The sequence below is a fragment of the Belonocnema kinseyi genome, chromosome 4 (assembly GCF_010883055.1).
Source record: "Belonocnema kinseyi isolate 2016_QV_RU_SX_M_011 chromosome 4, B_treatae_v1, whole genome shotgun sequence".
Classification (NCBI taxonomy): domain Eukaryota; kingdom Metazoa; phylum Arthropoda; class Insecta; order Hymenoptera; family Cynipidae; genus Belonocnema; species Belonocnema kinseyi.
This window is the reverse complement of record NC_046660.1, coordinates 132,100,034-132,107,376: the sequence shown is the minus strand read 5'-3', so window position 1 is coordinate 132,107,376 and position 7,343 is coordinate 132,100,034.

Genomic DNA, 7,343 nt, shown 5'->3' with positions numbered 1-7,343 from the left:
ATGGTCAAAGGGTTGACGGAACCAGAATATCTGCAAATAATAAAAAAAGGAAGAAAAATGGAGTAGGGTTGTACGGTTCAGAATGGGAGAAGGAGTGAGAGCATGCTGTTATTGGATGGATGAAGAGGAGAATTTATGCAGAGTATGTGGATACAAAATGGAGAGTTGGGCACATATATTAGAGAGATGTACAGGAGAGGAAGAGGGACAGTTGGGTGTGGATGAAAGTGTAAGATGGATCTTGGATAGTAGTAGACAGGGAGTGATGTGGATGAAGAAATTGGAAGAAGTAAGGGAAAGCAAGGGAGTAGAGCAGAGCCAAACGGGTGATCCTGAAAAGGAACAGTAAAAAAAAGAAAATTGTTTTCAATATCGTGGAAAATGCATTTTTTTATGGTAAGAGGAAACGGAAGCCTTGGAAGCTCGCTCATATTAGGAATTAATATCACTACTGTTACTATTGTTTATCCTATGTAATGCGAAAGAGTCGAATATAAGTAGTAGTTAAGTTAGATTAAGAATGGAATTGTAAATATATATACCGAGAGCGGATTTTTAATAAAAAAACGAATTTTCTAAAAATTAATTTAATTATGTACCAAGTAGTTGAATTTGCAAGCAAATAGCCAAATTTTCTCCAAACCAGTTAAATTTTCAACCCCAGAATATGTTTTTTCAACAAGAAAATTAATTTTCAACCAATCAGTTTAATTCTCAACAAAATAATTAAATTTTCATATCGAAAAATTAATTTTTAATATAGAAAAAACGAATTTTTAACTAAAATTATAAATTTTCAAATAAAACAAATTAAGTTTTAAAAAAAAAAATTCAACTATAAACCAATTAGTGGAATATTCAACCTATGAAGATGAATATTTAACGCAAAATGTAATAATTGGTATTTTAACAAAATAATATTTGAATTGAAGATGAAAAAAATATATATTCAACCAACAAAAACAAAAAGGTAAAAAAATTGTGAACAAATTGTTGAATTTTCAAGCAAAAAGATAATTTTCTAAAAAATAGTTAAATTTTCAAATAAATAGTTTAATATTGAACAAAAAATTGAATTTTCAACCAAAAATATACATTTGGAATAAAACAGTCATTTGTCAAACAAATATTAAATTTTCGACAAAGTTATATATTTTTGGGCCGAAAAGACGAATTTTCAACAAAATAGTTGAATTTCCGAGAAGTATAACTTTTTAAGAAAATTATTCAACTTTCCACAAAGACCTGTAATCATTCAACAAAAAATCATTCATAGTAATGAAATAATGAGTTAATCATATTTATACATACAAAATTTTAATTAATTATCGCCTTTAAATTACAGAAATATTCTTTATTTTTTAGTAAATAGCTAAATTGATCATTTGACATGCTTCGTTCGAACACTGAACACACCTTATTCTGGAATTTTGTGTACCATTCCAAAATGTAACTGGTGCAAGGAAAATCGTAACACGGAAATTTTACCTTGTAATAATAAGAGTAAAAACAATAACTAATGTTAGCCGTCAAATATGCGTCCGTTGCCGAATTCCAAAATAAAAATAAAATTGTGTATCTATGAAAACATAGACTTAAATTAAATCCCGCTTGAAATATGACATAGAGTTATTATTTTTATTCTTTGTAAAAGTTTATTTCATCAATTAAATGAAAATCAAAATAACAATAAAATGTTCGATAGCTGCCTATGCCTAATGTTAGAATGCCTAAAACTTGTAAATGCCCACGAAATATTAATGTATATAAAATTATGTATACATTTTTATTGATATTATATGTTTTATATTTTTTATTATATTAAAATTAATTTCAATAAAAAATTATTATATCAAATCTTCTGTTCGACACAAAAACCTAAAAAGTCATGTTTGCAATAGAGTTTATTATCCGACAATACAAACAAAATAGAATAACTTAATAATAATTTGCACTGAAATCAAAAGTGATTACTCAAAATAGTTTGTAAAATTATAATAATAGTACATGTTTGGTATAGAAAAAATCCAACTCAGAAAAATGCTTTCTACAAATACTATTAATTTATTTACTCTGTATTATTGTCGAAAGCATTAGCATTAGGTCTGGTATTTTTTAACACTCGCTAAAATCCTCAGAATATTTATAGTACCAAGTATAACATTTTTTCTTTAAAGTGCCAGATAGCATATCGAAATTTTGTTTAAAAATTTAGCCCAATGTGAATTGCGATATAATTAATGGATAATGATCAATTATCGCCAAAGCACAGTTTACATAATTATTAGGTTCTGTTGATAACACTGAGTAACAAGATTTTCTTTTTCATCAATTGATGGTCTGTAGATTAAGAACAAGAAGGGGAAAATGTTCTATCTTTTCGTATTTTTCAAAATAAAGTGAAAAAGTGAAAAAAATATATTTTTGGTTGTTTACAAAATATAAGCTTGTATCGAAGAAACGGAAAATGATAAAGGTTTCTCATAGGGCTGAAATTGAAGCTTCATTTATCTCCAACGATCCAATGTTTTGGAAAATGACATTCTTTTTTTTACGTTTTTTCAATTTGCACAATATGATCTTTTCATTTTTTACGCGATATTGAACATTAAATGTTACATATCACCGAGAATATGTATGTTACGAAAAAAGTAAAAATAATTTTTTTGGTACTATTTCAGGTAGCAAGTAATAATATAAAATTGAAAATTATTATAAAAATCATGCTGAATAAAGGAATTAGTTTTCAATTAAGGAAAAGTTCATTTTTTTATTCGGCTAGATTACCAACATCTAGCAACTGAAAATACGAAGGAAAGACTCATAAAAAGGGGAAGACGGACTATTATTATTAATTTGCAAGGCAATGTTTCCCGCGTATAATTTTGCTATGTTAAATAATTAGGGATAGATTCAATGTATATATTATAAGTATGTGTATTTATAAAAACATGATAAAATGAAGCTTTTCTTAACGAAATTAATAAAATTAAGTTTTTTAGTCAAATTATTCATTAATCGCAGAAAATATACTTAAATAATTCTTTTTTATTATGTAAAGAATAAAAAATTAATATATGGCATCAAAAAGCAAGGTTTCCAGGTTTAAAAAATGTATAAAAATAAAAATATTACATTTTCTTGATAATTACAAAAAATGTGTATCTTTTTAAAGCAAAATATTTAAGGAAAAAGAAATTCAATAACATTTTTCAAGTTTGATTAAGAATGTATTTAATTTTATAAAAGAATAATTAAAACATTGAAAATTTAACATTCAAAAAATATTATAATTGTGAATACAAAAAGGAAGCAGATAAATAGTTTTTATCGAACCACCGTGAGAATACTTTCAACCTGCAAGTTCTTGCATTTCACTTTTCTTTACAGAATTATTTTTTCTTCTGATTTCTAAGTATTTTATTTTCGGAAGAAAAATGAAGTATCGAGCACTTTTTGAAATAAGAAATATTCAAACTAGGTATCCATTTTTTTTATTTTAGATCAATCGAAAACTGTGCGTTTTACAGAGGTTTTTAAAAATCAGACAATGTTTTTTGTCACTTAGGTTACTAAAACCTCTTTGAATTCGAAAGCTCTTTATTTTTATCAGCTTTATACAGCCTGTGAGCGGATTAAATCTCTGAAGAAAAAAATTATTGAGCCTTTTGTAAAATAAGTGAAGTTCAATTTTTTCTGCATATTTTGAATTTCTTTTTCAGAAAATCTATTCCACATTTAAAACTGCGTCAAAAAAGTATGATGAAAGAATTGCGATAAAATAAAAACTGTGCGTTTTATAAAAGCTTTCCTATAGCAGAAAATTATTTCTTTGTCATTAATGTTATTAAAGCATTTTTGTACATGATATTTCTTTAGCATTTATCACTTTTAAATATGTTATAAATCTTTTAAATATTTAAAGAAAAAAAGCATAGAGCCTTTTTTGAAATAAGTAAAACTCAATTTTTAAATCTTTCGAAATAAAAAGTGGTTGAAGCTCACCATACGACTTAGTACGACGCTGCCTTGGAATACTAGGGCTAGATTTGGTCATCGAGATCCAAGTGCTTCGTTAGCGAAGGGCTTAGAGTGTGCGGTTAGGACACACTAGTTTAGGTAGTTTAGGTGGGGTTCAAATCTTTGGGGAGTGCGATTTTTCAGAGTGTAAGCGTGCGATTATATGTGTAAGTAACCGCGTGTACGAATTATATAATTTAATAATTTAAAACATCAAGATTCTATGACAATAATTTTAGAAATAATTTTGTTGTTGTTGAAAAATAGTGTTTTGAATATTCATAAACTGTGGCTTAAAATTTATATGTCTTGTATAAGAGACTCGTCTTAAGTACAAATTACGTTAATTTCAGGTACCATTCTATTGTTCTGATGCTACATATTCTTATATCAAGACAATATCTTTTTTTTGGAGCGTGTCGGAAATGATTTCTTGGAAGTAGACTATGTTCTGCATTTATATACATCTCTGTATGAAGTAATACAATAAAGTTTCAGAGTATTACAATAATTTCACCCAATAAAATGTATTAGAGTTAAAAAGAATATTTGTTGGTACACTATTTTGTATGCGTTCCTAGATGTACACTATACAATGCCCAGTTGCGCACTAGACGCTTCCTAGATTCCCAGTATACGATCCCTAGATGCGCATTAGAAGTTTCCTATATGCATACTTGACGTTCCCTAGACACGTGCTCCACATAGGCATAGATATTAACAGGGTCCGCTTAAGAACAATTTACCGCTTTACTGCTAACCCCATAAAAAAGGAACTGAGGACGGTGAACCTTTTGAGTCTAGCAGTCGTCCAGTTATAATCTAGCAAGGTGTCAATTCTAGATGATGTCTTCCTAACCGATATGAAATTCTGCATCTATATATGGGCTGAAAAAATTCAATTTCAAAAGGTGTAAGAAACTTTACAGGTGCCTTCCCACTCCCAGCGAAATAAGTTTATGTGCCCTTCTTCGACCTGCCAACATTTTACTTTATTTCATTAAACAGATATGATTTTATCTTACTAGTCAAGTTGTCTCTGGCTTTTCTGGATTTTCTGCTTTCAAATTTTTGAAACAGTGTTGTCTCCACTGAGCCAATTGCTTAAGGCGCGTCAAACGGCTTTCAAATTTGCTACTGCTAAACTATTTCTAAACGGTTTGATTATTAAGAGCCATATTTTAACCACATAATCTAAAGGCAATTCTTCCGGTCGGTTCAGCTAGCTTTTCCCCGAAAATGATCTTTTTCTTGTTGTTCTTTATAATTTACAACAGAATGTATTTTCTCGCTTGAAAGTGGCTTGAGTTAGGCACTACAGGTAGTATTCGCGGAGCGTGTGGCAGAAGTGGAAAGCGGGGGGCTCCCCTATATTCCTAAATTTGCCTTAAATGGCTGTCAATTTCACAATATTCAAACCACACCTAGTAGGCATTGGTCAAAATAGAATTGCCTGAACAAATATTAATGAGGACATTCTTGACTAGTAATCAATGAATTTTCCTCATTTAATACGAGATTAGTATTTCCTTGCTAGCACCTGGATATAAACCAACTACGATTTTCCAATCATTTTTAACTCGAGAGAACCCTACCAATATCTGACAGATTTTCCTTGCTTGGAACGAGCACTTCTTTCCTGTCAACGGTTCGAAAAGAAATGCGAGGAAAAAGCTGTTGTTGTGGCGTTGCGATCGATCAGCTGATTGATAAACAGTGAGGTGATTAATTACTCCTTTTTAAATATTTTGTGTCGCGACTGCATCATGGCATTTCGTTCGGTTACGGTATGGACAGAAAAAGGAAAGTAACAAGAAATCAAGTGCAAAATTTTCGAAAGAAAAAAAATTATACAAGTTATTTTCGGATAAGTGGAAAAAATAATATACTATAATACTCTTAACCTAGAAAATAAAAATAAAATTTATTTCATACATGGATTCGGATACAAATAAATATATTTTTTGTATTATATAATAAAAATGGAATACAAATAAATTATTGAATCTATAATTACACCGGCACACAAAAAAATTCGTCTGTCCGACAGACTACACTAGCATATCTATATGTTTTTGGGGTCGCTGAATTCGAATCAGGTGTCCAAAATAACCAAGTTGGCTCGTATTTTTCCGAAAAACGAAAAAATAGACGTAAAATCGACAAAAACAGCGATTTTTCAGGTATATTTTTGCAAAAAAAATATTTTCTCGCCCGGACGACTTAACCAATATATTTATATGTCTTTTGGGTCGCTGAATTCGAATCTGAGTCCTAAATAACCAATTTGGCTCATACTTTTTCGAAATGTAAAAATAGAGATAAAATCGACGGAAACAGCGGTTTTTCGTGCATATTTTTGCAAAAAAATATATCTTCATCCCCGGAGGACTTATCCAGCATATGCTTATGTTTTTGTGCTCACTGATTCTGAATCCGGGGTCCAAATAACCCAGTTGGCTCATATTCTATCGAAAAACGCAAAATTAGACATAAGAGCGACGAAAACCTCTAAACCTTTCCCTTCCTCGACTGGGATTGTCGTTCACTGTAGATACCCTTTGCGTGTCACGTTTCGTGGCTTTTAATTTGCGATAGTCTCCTTGCATGGCAATAGTAAGATTTTTTGTAAATAAGTTTTATTTACTTTTAGCGTTACCCAGGAACAACGACGTGGACGTAGTAAATTCTGTTCCCTTTGGGGTGCTTTATTACCGTGAGTCCCCTTGCCTATCACGCTTATAGGGTTCTTTTATTTTATATTTTTCTTTATATCGCTTGTATCATACCCTTTTGTCCTCAAAAGTCCTACGTAGTGGGTTTCGCTTTCGTTTGGTACTTGATGACTTGATATCGTTTTAAACTCCCACAGTAGTCAGTCATGATGTTGATATCTCAACATCCCTGATATCGCCTCTCCATCTCTTTTATATCCTGGTGCAAACGTTCGCCTTGCTCTTCACTAAAAACTCCCAGGTTGTCTGGAAACTTATTTATATGCGTCATTTGTTTTGACGTGAAGTTCGAGCGGGATCTGTCATTTGTTTTGTTCACAGTCATTTTGTTTGTTTAATTTTACCTCTATTTTTGCGTCTTTCGAAAAAATATGAGCTAACTCGGTTATTTGGACCCCGGATTCGGATTCAGCTACCCAAAAAACATATAAATATGCTGGTTAAGTCGACAGGTCAAAAAAAAATATTTTTTTTTGCAAAAATATACACGAAAAATTGCTGTTTCCATCGACTTTGCATCTATTCTTGCGTTTTTCAATCAAATATGAGCCAACTGGGTTATTTGAACCCCGCATTCAGAATCAGTGA